Genomic DNA, 20,673 nt, shown 5'->3' on the forward strand with positions numbered 1-20,673 from the left:
ATTATATGCTTTTTTCTCTTCAGAGATGCTTGATAGCTGATTGAAAAAAAATTCTTGAGAGGGAAATGCCAGACTTTTTTCTCTAGATCAAAGTTTTATTTTTTTATAACAGTTTCATTGAGAAGTAATTCACATACCGTAAAATTTACTCTTTAAGTGTACAATTCAATGGTTTTTCGTGTATTCTCAGAACTATGCAACCATAACCACTATCTGGTCTTAGAACATTTTTATCACTCCAGAAAGAATCCACGTACCCATTAGGAGTCACTCCCCATCACATCTTCCAGCCGCTGGTAGCCGCTGGTCTACTTTCTGTCTCTATGTAATTTGCCTGTTCTGGAAATTTCATATAAATGGCACCATATAACATGTGTCCCTTTGTGTCTGGCTTCTTTCACTTAGCATAATATCTTCAAGGTTCATCCATGTTGTAGCTTGTATCAGTACTTCATTCCTTTTTTATGCCTGAATATATTCCATTGTATGGATATACCACATTTTGTTGATCCATTCATTAGTTGACAGACATTTGGGCTGTTTCCACTTTTTGGTTTTTATGACTAATGCTGCGATGAGCATTCATGTATAAATTTTTGTGTAGACATGTGTTTTCAACGTTCTTGGGTCTATATCAGTGAGTGGACACAGATTGGAATGTAACCTCACTATTCTTCTGGTGGAAATGGAGTCTTCATTCTAATAATCGTGGTGCTATGCGGGGACCCAGGGCCTCAGAAGCTAATGAGTGTGGTGGGTTAGTTGTCCTGAACTCCAAGTCCCCAGATGGCTGAGCTTTTTAAGTTTATATGTCTATTTTTTACAATTTTTCAGATTTCTTTACTCAGTCACCTATCACTCTTCGCTTTTGATAGTGAGCCTGCCTCCAGGGGAACCCAAAACTTCAATGTGGGTTTCTGAGCTCCCAAGAGGGCCACCTTTTATGTCTGTATCTAAATCAAGAGTAAATGGGCTCTGAGAATGTAGGGACCATGGAGCAGATTCAAATCTAATTTCAAAACCTGCAGCTCTGTCCAGCCATTTCCCAGCTTGGAGGATAGCCACCCCAACCTATCCACAGATCTGTAATTATAAGATTTAAATGTTGTTTGTTGTAAGCCACTATGTTTTGGAGTGGCTTGTTAACAACATTAATGAGGCAATAGCTGACAAATATAGCTACTGTGAAGTCATTAAAAATCATATTTTTGAAGTTTTTTTTGATAATTTGAGACAAAGGTTATATTATAATGCTAAATTGAAATTATGGTATAATTATGAAATTATTATATAATTGAATTTATGAGATAATGCTAACTGGAAAACTCAGGATAGAAAGTTACTTTAAAAATGACATTAAAGTATATTTTTTATATATATATTGCCCAAAGGAATAGAATTAAAATATACCAACATGTCAATAATGACCATTTCTGGTTGGTATAATTATGCTCAATTTTAGCTTTTTTATTTTCTGCTGTGAAATAGGAGCTCAATTAATATTGGCTAAATAAAAAGTTGAATAAGTAAATTTCCACATATTCAAAAAAAAGAGTAAATAGGTTCTGAGTGAAGGACTGAGGTGCTTTCCTAAGAGAAAAACACAAGCATAAGCTTTAAAGTGTACGTAAAGCATACGTTTTAAAGTGTTAACTTTAAAAAGTTGCTTTGGGCATTTACTTCTGTATTCTCAGCCACGTTCAGGACATTTAAAGTTGTCAAGGATGAGACTTCCATTTAAGGTGTTACTGTAAAGGCTCTGCTTTTGGGTGATAGGGATTAAAATGTTACCTTTGCTCGTATGTAGGAAAATCTATGTAGGAACTCCTGAACTGATTCTAGTCCTGGACCTTTTCACAGAGCTCTCATTCGGTAGGAAGGGAGCCAGAGAGGAGCCCTGAGTCCTCAGCTGCCATCTGCAAAGCGCAGGTTAAAAGGCCTCTGTATCACTTTGGATTAGGTTATCACAAAGGCTCAAATAACTGGAGTTCAAACAAAACAGAGATTTACTTTTTTGCTCATATGAAAAAAATCCATAAGTAGGTAGACCAAGGCTACATAGTGGTTCTATAGTCATTAGTAACCCAGGCTCCTTCCATCTTTGTTTGTCCATCTTTTTTTTTTTTAATTAATTAATTAATTTATTTTTGGCTGCATTGGGTCTTCGTTGCTGCGCAACGGGCTTTCCCTAGTTGTGGCGAGCTGGGCCTACTCATCGTGGTGGCTTCTCTTGTTGTGGAGCACGGGCTCTAGGCGCGCGGGCTTCAGTACTTGTGGCTTGCGGGCTCTAGAACGCAGGCTCAGTAGCTGTGGCGCACGGGCTTAGTTGCTGTGCGGCATGTGGGATCTTCCTGGACCAGGGATCGAACCTGTGTGCCCTGCATTGGCAGGCGGATTCTTAACCACTGTGCCACCAGGGAAGTCCCTGTTTGTCCATCTTTAACACATGGCTTCCATCCTCAGACTCACTCATTGCAATATGGCCGTGGGAGCAGCACCCATCATGTCCGTTTTCCAGGAAGCAGGAAGAAGGAAGGGTAAGGACAAAACCGGTGCGCCCCCTGGCTGAGTTGGCCCCTTTTAAGTAGTTTTCTTGAAGTCCTACCCAATGACATTCTCTTACATCTCACTGGCCTCCTGGCTTCAAGGGAAGCTGGGAAATGGTAGTTTTTAAGCTAGATACATTGAGGGTTCTGTTAGTATGGAAGAAAGAAAGAAAGGAAAAAAAACGGGGGAGGAAGATATAAGCAGGCAACCCAGAGTCTGTGCCCTGGCCTCCTAGGAACTCATGGTTTAGGATGGACAAGACAAAGGCAGGTCATCACATAGTGCTACACACAGAGCTGGGCAGAAATTTACAGCTGCCCGTCCCTGGATCGCTTCAAAGTGTGTAGGTGTAGATTGTTGAGAAGGATGATTTTTGGTAATGGTTGAATTGTCTATCTCAGTTCTTCAGTGGGAGGACCAGAGGACTTTCTGGAGGATATGGGATTTCAGAAGGATGTTAAAGGAAACGATGGCATGAACAGAGATCCTTTTCAGGTGTTTTGGTAATGGCTGGTCTAGAGCCATCTGTGTGGTATTACCTACTCTTCTTGGTTTCTATTTATGTCCTCAGTGGGTGCTGTTTCATGAGGTGTCCAGGACAATGGTTGGAGGTTTGGAGTATAGTTAGCTGCTGGGGAAGGAAAGAAGCTTCGTGATTTCCATGAGAATCTCAAACCTGAACTAAACTCACATTATTAGCTATTATTGATTGACCTCTCCCTCCCTCTTACCTTCTGTTCCTTTTTTTTTTTAATTAATTATTTACTTATTTATTTATTTTTGGCTGTGTTGGGTCTTCGTTTCTGTGGGAGGGCTTCCTCTAGTTGCGGCAATTGGGGGCCACTCCTCATCGCGGTGCGTGGGCCTCTCACTATCGCGGCCTCTCTTGTTGCGGAGCATGGGCTCCAGACGCGCAGGCTCAGTAGTTGTGGCTCACGGGCCTAGTTTCTCCGCGGCACGTGGGATCTTCCCAGACCAGGGCTCGAACCTGTGTCCCCTGCATTAGCAGGCAGGTTCTCAATCACTGCACCACCAGGGAAGCTCTGTTCCCTTTTTTTTGATTAGTTACAATGAACTATATATTCTTGTAGAAAGTCATTACTTAATTTAATAACCGATGGTACTAATGAGCCACCTCATGCTAATGGACTTTAAAGGAAAGTATAGATCTTCCTGCTCTCTTTTCTTTCTCCTCAGCTAAAAATTCTGTTGTTTTTTTTTTAAGTACAAGCTATAAAATAAGCAAACTGAATCTGAGAGTCTATTTGAGTTGCTTTCTGAAGGTGTCACTTTAAGAAGTCTAAAGGCATTATTTGAGTTTGATTCACAAATTTACGTTAGAATTCATTGGGAACTTGATGTCTATGATCGTGAACAGATCAGGAAATGTCTGTACTTGTTTAGAGTTTTGTGACCTTGTTCAAGTCACTTAAATAAGGGGTTGGGGAAAAATAGTCTTTTCCAATGCAAAAGTTTTCTGAGTCTAGGGTTTTGTTTTATTTTGTTTTCTTTTTCAAACATTGACTCGATCCAATCACAATGCTCCTGTGATTTAATTCTGAAGCAACCCTGTGGTTGCTGAAGTGGTAGGATCTGGCTGCTGTCCACCATTAATGGCGTTTCCACTTAGGCGAATTTAGGCTTGGTCTTGACTATTTAAAAGGATATTTAAGAATCTCCAAATAATATCCAGACATTTGAAAAGGGCGAATGTTTCTTCCAACTTTGAAAGCTGTTTAATTTGGGTACTTGGGAGACTTTGACTCATTTAAAGAAGTTATTTGAATCAGACCTTACATATTTCCTGGGTAGTCTACACTTCTGCCTCCCGGGGAAGGCAGAATGAGCTCACCTTCTTCTGTTACTGTCAACCTTTCTGTCATATGAGCATGAGAATGCTCAAGTCTGTTCCATCCTTAAAGTAACCTCCTCCCTTAGCTTATCTTTACTCTTTTGTTAAAATATAAAGTTCTCAAAACAAAAATAACATCAAAAGCACTCTGCTCGTGGGTTTACTTCCTCACCTCTAGATCACCCTCTAAATGTCCTGCTCTCTGACTTCTACTCCTCTGCTTTACTGATAGTGGTCCACTAAAACCAACAGTTAAAACCGATAGTTGCCAAATTCCAGTGGACATTTTCCAGCCTCTAGCCTATTGGTCTTCTCAGCCGCCCTGAATTCAGTTAACAATCTCTTCCTCTGTAAAACTCTCTGTGCCCTCGATGTCCACTGTATCATACTCTTCTGGTTCTCCTTGTACATTTCTGACTTTCTTTTTTTATTTTTTTAAAAATTTATTTATTTATTTATTTATTTATTTATTTTTATATTTATAGCTGTGTTGGGTCTTCGTTTCTGTGCGAGGGCTCTCTCCAGTTGCGGCAAGTGGGGGCCACTCTTCATCGCGGTGCGTGGGCCTCTCACTATCGCGGCCTCTCTTGTTGCGGAGCACAGGCTCCAGACGCGCAGGCTCAGTAGTTTTGGCTCACGGGCCTAGCTGCTCCGCAGCATGTGGGATCCTCCCAGACCAGGGCTCGAACCCGTGTCCCCTGCATTGGCAGGCAGACTCTCAACCACTGCGCCACCAGGGAAGCCCCTGACTTTCGTTTTGTGTCTTTAGTGGACTTTCCTCTGCCTGTGCTTTAAATGCTGAGTGACATCAGATAAACCACTTAATTCTTTTAGCCATGAAAAGTAGAGAGGTTGAAATGGATAATCTCTAAGTTCCTTTCAAGCCCTAGTATCCTTTTAGTCATATTATCTGGAGTCAGAATTCACTGACTTGAGCTACAGAAAACTCTTGTGTTTCACGTACAAAGAAGTGTAATGAGAGAGTATTAACATTTGGGCTGCCGTTCTGCAAAGGCACATTGTTGGCTGCTTCTTTTTCAGAGAAATCATAAAAGCTGAAAACTAGTACGGCATCATTCAACAGTTTATCACCAAGTGGGAGACTGACAAATGTGATTTGTGGTTTCAGCATAACTGAACAACTGACCATTCATATAAGACTTCAGTGCCGTGACTGGGAAGGAAGGGGGCGTGAATGAGGTTCTTTGGCCACCATGGCCTCCAGACATGACCACACACTGGGCATCGTTACAGTCCTAGAGAGCTGGAAACCACTGTCACATGGATGCTTCTACTGTGGACATCATGTTTGACTAAACACGACAACTGATGACAAAAATGTTGGCCTTTTTCAGTTGGCCTTTTCCAGTAATACTTAATTAAATGGTACCCAGTTTTTCATAGTAGTTTAGTTAGATGTACTGCTATCCGAGATTTCAGATTATTTATCGAGGGTAAGATTCAATTTGACAGGCAGGGGCAGGAGCAAAAGTTTAGGGGTCTTTGAGTGTCTCCTGGGATGGGTGCAGACACTGCTCGGTGGAGAAAAGTGACAAGAAGAGAAAGTTTGATGGGGCTGCTAAAGTTTGTGTACCTTGTGGTAGTACTTGCAGATGCTCTCATTTGTGAGTGTGTAGTGTTCCTTCAATAAGTGTTTAATTTTACAAAAACTCTATGTCCTGAGTACTCAAGGCTGAGTCAGATTTGTGGGATTTGGGGGTGTGGGGTATACTTTAATTTTTTTGAAATGCTCAGAACTGAGAAATAAGGACATAAAAGCTCAAAGCTGTAGCTTTTTTTTTTTTTAAGACAATCAGATGTTTTTATTTATTTATTTATTTATGGCTGTGTTGGGTCTTCGTTTCTGTGCGAGGGCTTTCTCTAGTTGCGGGGAGCGGGGGCCACTCTTCATTGCAGTGCGCGGGCCTCACACCATCGCGGTCTCTCTTGTTGCGGAGCACAGGCTCCAGACGCGCAGGCTCAGTAGTTGTGCCTCACGGGCCTAGTTGCTCCGCGGCATGTGGGATCTTCCCAGACCAGGGCTCGAACCCGTGTCCCCTGCATTGGCAGGCAGATTCTCAACCACTGCGCCACCGGGGAAGCCCAAAGCTGTAGCATTTTAAGGGGATTTATAGGTTTATAGGAGAGACCATACACACGCCATCATTATTAGATTATATTAAGTTCTTAATTAGACAAGGATACAAATATATTGGTAAGTCATCCACTAAGCCATTCTGCGAAGGTGTTGCCTTGGCTATGGCAATAACCAAATTAAGGCCATAGCCAACAAGATGGTGGACATGTTGGACCATTGATACAGTAGACAGGGCCCTACACCATTTCTTGAGCACACACCCAGAGTACCCTGTCCGCCTCTGTGCCAGGGCCCATCCCTCTGCTGCCCTGTATGGGATGCACAGAGCTGCTGCCCCTTGGCACCTCTGAATGGGAGCCTTAGAATACCAGATGAGCACCCAATGGCAGGCCTGGGGATTACATTAGCTGTGTCTGCGCAGTGATGGTGCTGGCATTTTGCCTCACCTTTGGAGCAAAGGACATCCAGCAGCACTCTCCTGGGAAGCAGATTAACTTCGGTGAGTCACTGCTTTTCCACCTCATTTATGATTCATGACCTGGGCTATATTTTTAGCTTGTATTTATTTGGGTCTGTGAAGTGGGCTGGGTGGAAGTGTTGTTTGGAAACTTACGGAAGAATGAGGAGAAATTGGCATCACACTTAATCTTAGGTGGCCTGAAATTTGGTTATAATCATCAGACATTCTGTGACCATTTATTGAGAGCCTACTGTGTGCCATGCACTGTGCGGGACTCTAAGGATGCAAGGTAAATGGGACCCAGATGCTGGCCACCAAGAGCCCATCGAATTACGTGGGCAGACAGTGACCTAGGTAACTAATATACTGTAGCCCCTGCCTAGACCTCCAGCCATATCTCTGGACTTTAGTCATATTGAATATTGAGGGCTTTTGGAGCACCACTTATTCTTGCCCTTTACCTCTTGCACATGCTGTGCCCACTGTGCCTCTCACCCTCCCCCATCCTCTCCTTAGTTGCCCATCATGACTCACACCAGCGTCCCTTCTTCTGAAACATCTTCCCTGACTCCCTGAGGCTGGGTTGGAGCCCCTCCTACATACTCCCATAGCACCTTGCATCCCAGTGTTTATCACACTCCTATAAAGAGTGCTCTTGATTGAGGTCCCTTCACAGTAGCTGAGGCTTATTCATCAGCTCCCCAAACTAGGAGGCAGGTGGATGGAAGTGAAGAGGAGGGGGAGGAACAACAACATCGCAGGATAGTCACTGACTTTTTCTGAGCCCTTCCATCACTGTGCTCAGCACCCCACCTGCATTACCTTATTTGAGCCTCATAATAAACTTATGAAACAGATAAGTTATTATCCCTGTTTTGCAGATGAGGAAACTGAGTCCTTGAGATGTAAGTCATCTGCCCAAGGTGTCACAGCTAGTACACATGCAAAGCTGAGTTTCAGACCCCGCCTGCCTGACTCCCAGAGCCCATGCTCCTAGACGCTATGGTCTGTTCCTTCTCCCCCCTTCATGGTTGCCGTATGGGTCAGGATAGACTAGGTCATTCTGTGTTAATAAGCAATCCCAGCGTCTCAGCGGCATAGACGATAGTGTCCAGAAGCATGAGGACCTTCCAGGGAGTAAGAGAAAGATTGCCTTTTTAACCACAGGTCTCTAGTTAAATGACTGTTGGGATCAGTTATTCAATTGTTCTTCCTGTAAGCAGCACTGCTAAGGCTTCTTCTCTTCTGGACATATTAATGCTTTGACACAACTTAGGATTTCACTGGATCCATCAGGAGAGAGTAGTCAATTGCTATTTCAAGGGCAACGTAATGTGAATAGGGCTAATATTCCAAATCTCATTTTCATTATGGGGGCCAGTCCACCAGGTTAGAGGCCTTCTCCAAGAACAACAGAAAATAACATTCTTGATTTCCTAGGATTATACCTACACAGTGATAAAACTCTCTTAAAAGTTTCTTAGGAGACTGGGTCACAGAGCCAACACTTGCTCTTCTCCACAAAGGACTTAGCTTGAAGCTATTGGTTGCAGCTTTTGAATCTCAACAATATTAAAATTGAATGTAAGATGTAAGGCCCCCAAGGAGTTTCTGCAAAGAGCACAGTGAGAATATTTTTTCATGGAGAATTCACCTTTGTACGATGCAGTGTTTATTTCTCCAGAACACAAAGGGTGATCAACACCGTGGGGAACTTACTGTATTAGGTGATGGTTACAGCAATCAATCCTCAAGTTCCTATAAGTTATTACAGAATACAAAAACGTCTGCCACCTATAGAGGATGCCTGGCTTTCCCACTCTTTCTCTTCATGCTATAATGAAAAAATATATATATTAAAAAGAGAAAAATATTTATATATATATATATATATATATATATATATATATGTAAAATGACTATTTGGGTAGGTGAGTGGAGGAGAGATACAATGCAATATCTTCAATCCGGAAGTTTTCAGTTCCCTGAATTCATTTTCATTTTACATGTCTCCCTGGACTCTACCCATCATGGAACATAGGGCACTGCAAGCAGGTAAGCATCACGGGGAATATTCTCTTACCTGACCCAGGTACTGTGGGGAGATTGCACACCTGAGTCTCTTACATTGGTGTTCAACATCACTGTGCATTAGCTTGTGTTTTTTATAGATGTAGGGCTTGGAGACTCCCCTAAATGGTCACCTTCTCCAGGTCAGGGAGATGACATGGAATAGCATAGCTTTAAGCATCAAAAGATCTGGGTTCTCCGTGAACCAGTCCTGTGGCCCTTGAGCAGAGCACTGAACCCCTGAGGATCAGTTTCCCATCTGGCAAAGGGGTATCATACACCCATTCAGGTTCTGTCACAGTTTCACCGTGAGGATCAAATGAGATAACACTTGTGAGAACAGACAGTGTAAATCGCTGTTGCTACAAAAGCTCATGATCACGTACGATGACTTCTCTGGCTGTGCCCAGCTGCAGAAAGAGCCATTCGTGTCTCCCAAGACGTGGGTGTAAAGTTATTCCTAGGAGAGGTCAGAGCCCTCCAAATGCTCTCAGTGTGGATTTTGCCGCAGGGATGATCCTCAAGCTGATTGACTGTTCTGTGCTCAGGTCTGTAGGCAGAGATGAAACCTCTCTCAGTTCAAAAAAATGCCTGAGTGTAAGGGATTTTCAAAGCGAGTAGGACTGTTGGTATGACATGCTGCACGGCTGCCTCGTGTAACGCAGATGGTTGTCATACTTTCCTTGCCCACAGACAACCAGTACTCTTTTTCAGATGAATTGAAATTTTTTTTGGTTGCTTGTAGGCAGCTTATATCCTAGCATATTAGAGTGTCAACAAAATGCCAACCAGACCAAGATCTTTATTGCTTACCTGGGCTTCTGGCCCTCAAGACACTCTATTTGCAGGATCCTGCTTGCCCACTGTTAAAGAGAAACTTTTCTTCTGAATCAACTTAGAAATGCCCTTATTTAATTTTAAAATTCCCCAGGAGATTATATTTAAGATGTTATCAGTTCTGCTTGCCTTAGGGGAACTAGGAATGGACTTTTTTTTTTTTTTGGCTGTGTTGGGTCTTCATTGCTGCGCGCGGGCTTTTCTCTAGTTGCAGTGAGCGGGGGCTACACTTTGTTGCGGTGCATGGGCTTCTGATTGCGGTGGCTTCTCTTGTTGCAGAGTACGGGCTCTAGGCACACAGGCTTCAGTAGTTGTGGCACACAGGCTCAGTAGCTGTGGTTCGTGGGCTCTAGAGCACAGGCTCAGTAGTTGTGGCGCACAGGCTTAGTTGCTCTGCGGCATGTGGGATCTTCCTGGACCAGGGCTCGAACCCGCATCCCCTGCATTGGCAGGCGGGTTCTTAACCACTGAGCCACCAGGGAAGCCCCTAGGAATGGACTTTTAAAATATAGGTGCTCTCTCCATCTGCTGCAGGCGAAGGAGTCTACTTAGTGGGGAAAGAGCATAGAAGGTGAGGATCTGGGCCAGAGTGATAGGGTTTGCTCCCTTCACAGCCCTGCTTTGGCTTGGACAGGAAGCCTGGAGAGAGAGATCTTGCTTTTAGAGGGAGAAGCCAGAACACACAACTTACTTTAGAAGATTCCATCTTTGTAAACATTAAGGACTCGAAGGATTGAAATTCCCTGGTTGGGAAGACCCCAAGTGGGAATGAATGACCAAATCCAAATTTTCAGGCTTTTGAACCTGGAGCAGAAGGAGTTTTCATCAGGGTAGATGTTTGGATTTAAAAAACCTGTTCTTGGGACTTCCCTGGTGATGCAGTGGTTAAGAATCCACCTGCCAATGCAGGGGACACGGGTTCGATCCCTGGTCTGGGGAAGATCCCACATGCCGCGGAGCAACTGGGCCCGTGAGCCACAATTACTGAGCCTGTGCTCTAGAGCCCATGAGCCACAACTACTGAGCCCACGTGCCACGACTACTGAAGCTCGCATGCCTAGAGCCCGTGCTCCGCAACAAGAGAAGCCACCGCAATGAGAAGCCCGCGCACCACAATGAAGAGTAGCCCCCACTCGCCGCAACTAGAGAAAGCCCGCGCGCAGCAGCAAGGACCCAATGCAGCCAAAAATAAATAAATAAATTTATAAACAAACAAACAACAAAAAAAAAACCCACCTGTTCAATTTAATCAACCAAAATTTATTTTGAGGGACTACCGTGTACCAGACAGTACTCTAGGTGTTAGAGAGAGAGCAGTCCTGCTGTCCGCTACTAACCTTCTAGTGGGGGAGACAGACTATGAACAAACAAATACTGACTGCTGTCAGCAATAAGTGCTCTGAAGAAAAGCAAATACAAGAAGACAAAGAATGGTGGAGAGCAGGAAGGTGTCAGCAGCCCTGTGCTCTTGGAGGGGAAGCTTCAAAGGTGCTGTAAGATCACCTAAGAAAAGGCAGTGTTAATAGACTCTCAGACATAGAAAATAAACTTGTGGTTCCCAAAGGGGAAAGGGTAGGGGGAGGCATAAATTGGGAGTATGGGAGTAATAGATACACACCACTATATATAAAGTAGATAAACAATAAGGATTTACTGTATAGCATAGGGGACTATATTCAGTATGTTGCAATAACCTGTAATGGAAAGGAATCTGAAGCTGTACACCTGAAACTAACACAATATTGTAAATCAACTATAGTTCAATTTAAAAAAAAAAGAACGAGGAAGAAAAGGCAGTGTTTGCTAAGACCCCTTGTGCCTCTTCCCTTGAGGCCTGTCTCACTGATCTCCCCCCTGAACTCCCTCCCCATTGTTGCTCCCATTCCAGAGGCAGAATTCCCCTCCCCAGTGTCCATCTGCCCAGGTTTGCGTAGATTGGTGCTGCACTAAACGGGGAAGGACTTTCCACTCCCTTCTCACACGTGCAACTTCCGACTCACACCTGGCACAAGGAGGGCTTTGACCAGCTTCACTTCAGGATTATTTTAACTGGAAATATACCTCTTTAAGAAGGAACACATTACAGATGGACCAGTTAGGAGGCAGGTTATTTTGAGACTTCCTGAACATTATTTCTTGGCTACTTCATTCAAATAAATCGTTTATTGCCCTGTAAGAGGTGCTGGGGATAATGATGACTAAGACTCACTGCCTGCCCTTGAGAAGCCCACAGTCCAGCAGCGGGCAGGCATAGACATTTAAACAGATAAATTGCAGCACCACTGGGTGAGTACAACCTTGTGGTGTGACCAAGATGTTCTGGGAGCCCAGAGGAAGAGCAATGAACTCTGCCTCAAGAGTGCTGAAGATTTCAAACAACTATAATCATTTCTGAAGCCTCATTCATAGATTGATTATTCATCCATTCACATGTATTTCCTAAATAATTTATATCAGGATCCCACACTGCCTGAAGATATTATTTGTCAGCCTATTATTGTTGTTATTGTTGCTTGATAGTAGTTCTATTGATATATAATTACATTCCATAAAATTCACCCATATAAAGTGTACAATTCAATGGCTTTTAGTATATGCACAGAGTTGTGCAACCATCACCAATAGTAGAACATCTTTATCAACCACCAAAGCAACCCTGTAACCTGTAGCACTCATACCGCATCCCCCCAAACCTTCCAACCCTCCTTTCTAGTTCTATAGATTTGTTTATGCCAGACACTTCATATAAATGGAATCACACAATATGTGGTCTTTGGTGACTGTCTTCTTTCACTTAGAAAAATATTTTCAGGGTTCATCCATGTTGTACCATTTATCAGTAGTTCATTACTTTTTATTGCCAAACACTATTCCGTTGCATGATATACCACTTTTTATGGATCCATCCATCAGTTGATGGATATTCAGGTGTTTCTACTTTTTGGCCATTACGACTAATGCTGCTATGAACATTTGACTGCAGGTGTTTGTGTGGACATGTGTTTTCACTTTTCATGGGTGTATATCTAGGAGTGGAATTGTTGAGCCATATGGTAATTCTTAGTTTAACTTTTTGAGAAACTGCCAAGCTGTTTTCCCTCGTGGCTTCACCATTTTACATTCCCATTACCAACGTATGAGGGTTCCAGTTTCTCTACGCCTTTGCCAACACTTTCCATTTTCAGTTTGTTTGTTTTTTTAAATTATAGCCATTCCAAAGGGTGTGAAGTGGTATCTCACTGTGGTTTTGATGTGTAGTTCCTTAGTGATGAATGACACTGAGCAGTTTTTCATGTGCTTACTCGTCATTTGTATATCTTATTTGGAGAAATGTCTGTTCAGATCATTTGTCCATTTAAAAATTGGGTTATTTGTCTTTTTATTATTGAGCTGTGTTCTTTATGTATTCTAGATGCAAGTCCCTTATCAGATAAATCATTTGCAAACATTTTCTCCCGTTCTGTGCATGGTCTTTTCATTTTCTTGATAGTGTCCCTTGAAGCACAAAAGTAATTTTTATGAAATTCAATTTATCTATTTTTTTCTTTGTTTGCTTGTACTTTTGGTATCATATCCAAGGTCCTGATGATTTTTGCCTATTTTCTTTTAAGAGTTTTATCATTTTAACTCTTATATGTAGGTCTTAGATCCATTTTGTATATGGTATGGAATAGAGATCTAATTTCATTCTTTTGTATGTTATTTCATTCTGTTAATATCCAATTGCTCCAGCACCATTTGTTGAAAACATTGTTGTTCCCCCACTTACATTGTTTTGGTGCCCTTGTCAGAAGTCTACTGACAGTAAATGTGAGGGTTTATTTTTGGATTCTCAAGTCTATTTCACTGATCTATATGTCTTTCCTTATGCAATTAGTTGAGTTAGTTGATCAATTTGAGGAGTACTGCTACCTTAACATTAAGTCTTCCAATCTCTGAACTTGGAATGTGTTTCCAATTGTTTCGGTCTTCTTGAGTTTCTTTCAACAATATTTTATAGTTTCAAAGCATAAATTTGGTATTTATTTTGTTAAATTTATTCATAAATATTTTATTGCTTTAGATTCTATTATAAATAGATTTTTAAAAATTTAACTTTTGGATTGTTCATTGTGACCTGTTAGTTTTAAAATTTAGGAAAATTCATAAATAAAGTCTTACTTCTGACTTCTCTTGAAAAATCAGACCTGGTTTCCCAAATGACAAGAAGGAGGTAGAGTGAGTACTTTGGGTTTTGTCTTTCTTGTAGGCCGTATAGTTCCAGATTTGCCTGTATCTGGCTACTTTCTTCTACCTGGATCCACTCACTCATTAACGCCTTAATTATTAAGCATTGAGTTTTTGACCTTTATGATTATTCTTTTGGAAAATCTAAGTTAGATGAGATTCAGTTTGAAAAAAGGATTAATATGATCTAAATCCTTAATATAATTATTTTTATACACACATCCTATCTTTTCTTAAAAGTTATTCAAGCCATATTTTACTCATTCATCTCAGGAACATTGGTGAGCTAGGCTCAACACTGAGGATACAAACAGACACTATTCCTACCCTAAAAGAGATACACACACATTGACCAATAAAAGCCATATGGACAATTAATATTTTATGAAAGGTCTTCTGGACATCCATATAGTGTGTGGAGGAGGGTCCAGAGAAGGTAGTGGTCAAGCCTGAAGGTAAGAAAGGAGGAAAAGAGGAGAGGTTTCATGGAAGTGACTTTTGAATGATAATAGCTGGGAACCTTGTCCATTAAACTAAGAAAGTAGGATCTCTTCCTGAAGACTGATGTTTTCTCCAAAGTGCTAATTCTTGGACCAGCTGTAGTGGAACCCATGAATGCTTATTAAAATGCAATCTCCTGGACCGACTGAAGCAGAATCTGTCAGAACCCTAGGAATCTGTTTTTTTAAATCTGCCATTGAAGTTTCCCTGTTGATTCTGAAGTTCTCTAAAGTTTGAGAAGCTCTGCTTTAAGAAGGTGGGGTGTCTGTAAGGGTTTTAAGTGGGAATGAGGTGTGATAGGATGGAGTGATATCCTGCTAGACCTGCATTTCAGTAAGGTGCTGGCTGTACTGGGAAAGGCAGATTCAGAGGGTAGGACACTCATTCTTCAGGGGATTGTGTTCTAAATTCAACACCAGGGTGAAACTCAGGTAAAGAATGCACTGGGTAATCCCTGAAATCTCTAACACCTGTGTACCTGGACCATCAAGGCTCAGAGTCAATCACTCGTATTTCTGTTTGAATTTGCAGAAGTCCCCTTTTCCTGGGGCAGTTGAGGTCAAAGTCTAGTTTGAGGAGTAGGGTTGGGGGCTGAAGGGCTGAATGAAGGGACTGATCTCTTACGTTCTGCCAGCCAAATGGATATAGTAGTTGAATTAAGTGCATTGAATGGATGTGAGTCCACTCTATTGCAATTGAGAGACAGAGTGTGCCTAAACTAGGGCAGTAAAATTTGGGGCAGGGTGTGGAGCTGAGGGGAGAAGAGAGGGCAGATGTGAGAGATGATTGAATTGATGGAACTCGGCCCCTGGTTGGATGAGGGGTTTGAAAGAAAGGGAAGAGTTGCGTTTTCCAGTTTGTATAGAGATGTAGATGGTGATACCATTGGTTGAGATCAGAAATGAAAGTAGAGGAATAATTTGGACTTGTTGAATTTGAGATGCAAGTGGAATATTCCTGTGATTATACAGATCTGGAACATGGGAGAGAGCTTGGGTTGAAAATCTGTGTGCCATCAGCATCCAGGTCATAAGTGAAGGCAAAGGAGTATACATGGTAGAGATTGATTTTATTGGATTGGAGTAGAACTCAGGAACCAGAATTTTCTAAGCTTCCCTGGTGGTTTTAATATGCAGTCAGAGTTAAGAACCAATGGTATAGAGTGACGGGAGAAGGGACATTGTTTAAAGAAAAGACAGGGGGGGAAAAGGAAGCAGCAAGGGAGACAGAGAAGGAAGAGTCAGAGGATAAAGATGGGGAACCAGAGAATACTCTCAAGAAAACCAAGGAGAGACGCCCCAAGGAAAGAGAAGGAGGTGGCTAGAGGTCAGCAATGGCAGATGCTCTGGATAGGTGAATTGGAGACCAGAACAGGTCACAGTGGATGAGGAGATCATTGGTTTGCTCAGGGAGTTTCAGTAGAGTCTTGAGACCAGAAACTACTGTAGTGGGTTGATGCATGAATGGAAAGTAAAGAAGTGGAGACAATGTCTCAAGGTTATGAAGAGAATGTCCTCTCCCCATTCCCCCCCACTTTTTTTTTTTTTAAATGGGAAAGACTAGATGTTATTTAGAGGTGGCAGATAAATCCTGCGGTGTCTTCAGGCCACATTGGTGGCCTCTACCATTGTTGAACATTTATTGCATGAAGGTCAGACCCTTGTCATATTGTATTTGATATACTTTTCTTCAGTGTTCTGATTGTTTCAAAGTGTCATTCCTTCCCATCTTATTAAGTGCAGGGCCAATGCCTTTAACCTTCTCTTGAACAATATTCCTCCATTCTCCTAGCACAGGGACAGGCACGTTCTAAGGAAGGGAATATGCCATTGAAAAAAAGGGATTTAACCCTACTTAGTAATTTATAAATTGTGATCCCAAGAGGTTAAGTGGTAGGCCTTATTTAATTTTTAAACTCTAAAATAATACCATCTACTTATTTTCAAACATAAGCAATACAAAAATGTAAAGTAAAAAGTAAAAGGCTGCCTCTCTCCCATTCCCAGAGGTAACCACTGTTAACCGTGTCTTATGTATCCTGCAGACATTTTTTTCTGAGGATATAAGAATATATATCCTTTTTCTTTAGGTTTTTTGAAGTCATCATTCTGTAAGAGTCAGGTGAAAATTTCCCATAAGTTAGCTCTCATTCCTTTTCTCTGAAAACCGCAGTCATTTCTTCTCTGGAATGCAAAACCCAAGATACACAGGCCATGAATAGGCTGTTCATCTCTCCCTGGAAGCAAGTGGCTGAAGCTCAGACAGTACAAAAATATTATGACTGCCTTGGGGCACGAAGGGAGTGCGTGAGCCGGGGAGCTAGGTGAGCCGTCCGTCAGGTGCTGAATGGGAAGGTTGTCTGAGTGTCGCCACGTTCTCACCACTCCTGGATGCCTCTAATAAAGGTCTTCAGTGTCCTCTCCTCATCGCAGGGTCAGGAACTAGGGAGTGTCTTCTGCCTCATGTGCCACCTCCTGCAGGCCCTGGAAGAGTGTGGATTCATGCCTGCTCTTACCATGTGGTCCCCAGGCCCGTTACCTTCTTACACACCTGGGAAGACCAAAGGAAGAGTCAGTGGGAGCAGCTGATGACTCTTTTTCTTTTTGCTTTTCCTGTTCCACAAGGCTCACACAAAGGTTCCCAGAAACGGGCTGTGGCCTCCAGGATAAGCCCTGATTCAGTCTCACTGAATACATGAAACCGAGCCAGCCACTTCCCTTTAACAGGCCTTAATTTCGTCGTCTGTTTAATGGAATTAACAATGACTAACCTCATAGAAAGAAAAGATAAATCATCTCTTTCATGGTTGGCCTATCCTCATGGGGCTGGGTTTCTTAAGAACGGAGAGCACGTCTTATGCAGATCTACATTTAATAAATGAACGGGAGGTACTATCATCCCTAGTTTATCCTGAAATCAACAAACTAAACTCCTCCTCCCTCGGGCCTGGACCTTCAGCCACTTTCCGCTTGTGCAGTCATCAGGTACTGAATGAAGATGCAGACAGATTCTTTTCATGCACTGCCCTCTCCCTGCTTCCTCACAGCGATGGTTTCGGAGTGGAATGGACGGAGTCAGTCAAAGGGAAGACCAGCTGCATCTGGGCTTCAGGGTCGTTGTGGAAAAAATCAGGCATTGATTTTCTCCCTTCACGTTGCCCAGAGTGGCTTCTTCCTCACGTGCCCAGGGTCGACGGGGAACGTGCTCGTGGTCACGATCACCTCAGGCTATGACTCACGTTTATCACAGGGAGGTTGGCAGAAGGTGTGCCATTGCTGACAGACAAGCGTGTGAAGCAAAACAGGTTTCAAGGAAGGGGAGGGGATCGGAAGCAACGCCTGGGGCTGCCTTAGAAGGAAGGGGATGAGGTGGTTATCGCCATGAAGCGTGATTAAGAACAAAACCTTGGGGCTTCCCTGGTGGCGCAGTGATTGAGAATCTGCCTGCCAATGCAGGGGACACGGGTTCGAGCCCTGGTCTGGGAAGATCCCACATGCCGCGGAGCAACTAGGCCCGTGCTCCACAACTACTGAGCCTGCGCGTCTGGAGCCTGTGCTCCACAACAAGAGAGGCCGTGATAGTGAGAGGCCCACGCATTGCGATGAAGAGTGGCCCACGCTTGCCGCAACTAGAGAAAGCCCTCGCACAGAAACGAAGACCCAACACAGCCATAAATAAATAAAAAAAAAAAAAAAAAAAAGAACAAAACCTTGGAAGATTCCCCATCTCCCCGTCCTCCTCTCCCACTCTCTACTAAAAACCCCTCTCCTCATTGTTAACCAGAATCCCACCATTGGTGCTGCACTTCACTGGGCTGAGGACTGCACCATCTGACACCCTCCCGTGCGTGGCTGTTGAGCTTCATCAGCCTTGGGGCGTTTCTGTCCCAGCTGACATTTTTTTGCCTCTTTCTCCCCGCCCTGTTCAGATCCGCAGCCTACTCTCCTCCCCTGTGAGAGTCCCCACCATCGACTTTATCGCTCAGGGCTCTCCCCACGACCACACCCCCCACCCCTGGAACACCTGGGGAGTTGGGCCCATTCTCCCCACCTTCCCCTTGAGTCTCTTTCTGAGTCCTCAGTTCTGTACTCCTCACTCATCCCCCAGGATGGGGAGAACGGTCAGACCTTCACCTCCCCCTGCTCATTTTAAAGCTCCTGTTGGAGCTGAATAGTAGAAGCTTTCTCCACTCTTTCATCCAGTATTCGTTGGATGCAAAAATCTATAGAGTTCGCTGTGGCCCAGGCGCTGTCCCAGGTGTTGGAAATACCATGGTGATCATGGGCCTTACTGTTATGGTGCTTATGGCCAAGGGAATGAAGACAGGTAATAAACAAGCAAATTGACAAGTAAACCTGATAGTGGCATGAAATGACAAATGAGGGACTGTGATGAAGGGTGACAGGAGGGGGCCTCTGAGGCAGTGACATTTGAATTAAAACCTGAAGGACAAAAAGGAGTTAGTCCTGCAGAGCAGTGGGGGAAGAGCTAGGCAGAGCTGGCAATGGAACAGCAAGTGCAAAGGCCTTGTATCTGGCAAGTGTTGGGTGTATTTGAGGAATAGAAGGAAAGCCAATGTGGCAGCAAAGTGCACAGGGGCAGAGTGACACAGATGGAGTTGGAGGGGTAAACAGGGGTCAGAAAACACAGGGTTTAAGTGTTTATGGCAACAGGTTTGTTCTGATAATAAATGCCAGAGGTTTTAAGCAATGGCGGGACATGGCCTGATATTCATTTCTTAAAAATCACTCTGGCTGAGTGTGAAAACTGGAGGTGCTGCGTCACATTTTCAAAAACTGTACCTGGATAGGCTGTATCACCTGGTCTTAAATTGAAAATTTACAGCTGAAGGGAAAGATGACACCCACCTCTGCACCAACAAGGCTTCCTGGGGGGGTTGGAGGTATAGCCTAGACCTGTTCCCCAACCTGTGTGGGGAGTCCATTCTTTCCAGGTTGAGGGATGCAGGAAATAGGGGAGCAGGTGCTAAGTTCTGGAATGGGAGGAGACACGGAAAGGCAGGAAAAGCCAGAGCAGCCAGTGAGGATAGGAAAACTTTCTTTTCAATCCACTCTCGACATGGAGCTTGGACCCTTGCAATCTCCTTTCATGACAGTTTTGAGATGGGCTTAATACCGTGCTACATCTAGCTTTCCTTTCCTAATATGTCTAATGGTTTATTGAACAGAAATCTCTAGACATCGCTTACTTCCTTGAGGTACTCAAGCCTTGGGATGTTAAATGTGATTGGGACAGAATAAAATATTAAAAAAAAATTTTTGTCAATACTAGACCCCCCAGGAGGAATGTGACGAACAGGAATCTGGCAGAGAATGGCCAGGTAATTGTCCTGGCCAGCACGCTTTCCCCTGCACGAGGCTCTAGGCAACACTTGGTGCACTGACCTCCTCTTAGGATGTGAAATCTGTAGAATTCGCTGAGAAATACTGCAAGTATCTGGGGAGGCACCCCCAGCTCCTGCCATCTTTGCACAAGCAGAGGGAGGCTGCAAGGCTTCCAGAGAAAAGCTAAACAGGAAGCAGATCTTTTCCAAGGAGCCTACAGATCACTTTCAATCAGACCACTTGGCTCTCATAACATTTCCGAGCTCATTCTCAGAGAAACACTCTCCCTCATCAACTGAGGCTCTGCTAAGAAGATTACTCCCGCTGCCTCACCTGGCAAAGCTACACAGAAGACTACTAAGTCCCTACACGTAATGCCTCTGCACGATTCCAGAATCCAGTGTTCAACTATCAGCTTGTTATTTCCTGGATACCCCACCAGTGTCTTTCAGTCAGTGGGTCCTAAACCAACCCATCTTCCCCTCTCCTGGCTTTCCTGTTTCTGTTAATGGAATCACTGTTCCCTCTGCTACCCTGGCTGGAAACATCTGAGTCATTCTTGACTCATCCTTCTCTCTTATTCTCTAGATCAAATCAACTGCCAAATGATGTAGTATCTATTTCCGTGATGTCACTTGAATCTGTCCCCTCCTTCCTACTCCCACCGTCCCTCCTCAGTGTGAGCTGTCATTACTTCCCTCTCGAAAGGAGCATCGTCCCTTTTTCTTCGCCATGA

General features: G+C 43.4%; 1 protein-coding gene across 2 annotated transcripts in view; it reads left to right on the forward strand.

Moving 5' to 3' along the window:
- The window catches only part of SHC4 (SHC adaptor protein 4), a 130,018-nt gene that overhangs the window by 19,690 nt on the left and 89,655 nt on the right, over positions 1-20,673 (forward strand). The window lies entirely within an intron of this gene.

Source organism: Balaenoptera musculus, chromosome 2, assembly GCF_009873245.2.
Source record: "Balaenoptera musculus isolate JJ_BM4_2016_0621 chromosome 2, mBalMus1.pri.v3, whole genome shotgun sequence".
NCBI lineage: Eukaryota > Metazoa > Chordata > Mammalia > Artiodactyla > Balaenopteridae > Balaenoptera > Balaenoptera musculus.